Below are 426 nucleotides of genomic sequence, written 5' to 3'. Positions count from 1 at the left end.
AGATAAAAAGGAGAAAGGTGTATGAAGTAGCTTAGTCAACAGACTCAGATGAAACGCATGATCATCTACAACCGATTTCAACAGAGTTGTGAAAAATAACCTGTGAGGTCCTCCACGAGGGATTGGAATTTCACTTCTCCACTCTTTTTCCAATGCTTTCCCATCTTTTACTGCAATGCTCCAGTGTTCAAGCCCTGGTGTATGCCTATTCTCCTTGCTTCCACCCATTACGTGGAGTCTACCTCGCCAAAGCTGAGTTGCTGGAGCATACCTGAATGTAAACAAAATTTGTCTCTTAGTTCCTCTTAAGCATTTAGCATCACCAGCAAATCTTGAGCAGCAAAATGATATCCAAGCGAGCTAAGTTGCCATTTCTCAAACCCGAATATATCATTTGTAGGAATGGTACATAATCTTTAAAATAAT

General features: G+C 40.4%; 1 pseudogene; it reads right to left on the bottom strand.

Moving 5' to 3' along the window:
- The window catches only part of LOC17874373, a 2,040-nt pseudogene that overhangs the window by 714 nt on the left and 900 nt on the right, over positions 1-426 (bottom strand).

The sequence above is a fragment of the Capsella rubella genome, unplaced genomic scaffold, assembly GCF_000375325.1.
Source record: "Capsella rubella cultivar Monte Gargano unplaced genomic scaffold, Caprub1_0 scaffold_43, whole genome shotgun sequence".
NCBI classification, from domain to species: Eukaryota; Viridiplantae; Streptophyta; class Magnoliopsida; order Brassicales; family Brassicaceae; genus Capsella; species Capsella rubella.
Note: the sequence above shows the minus strand (reverse complement) of the source record. Positions and strands in the feature narration are given on the sequence as shown.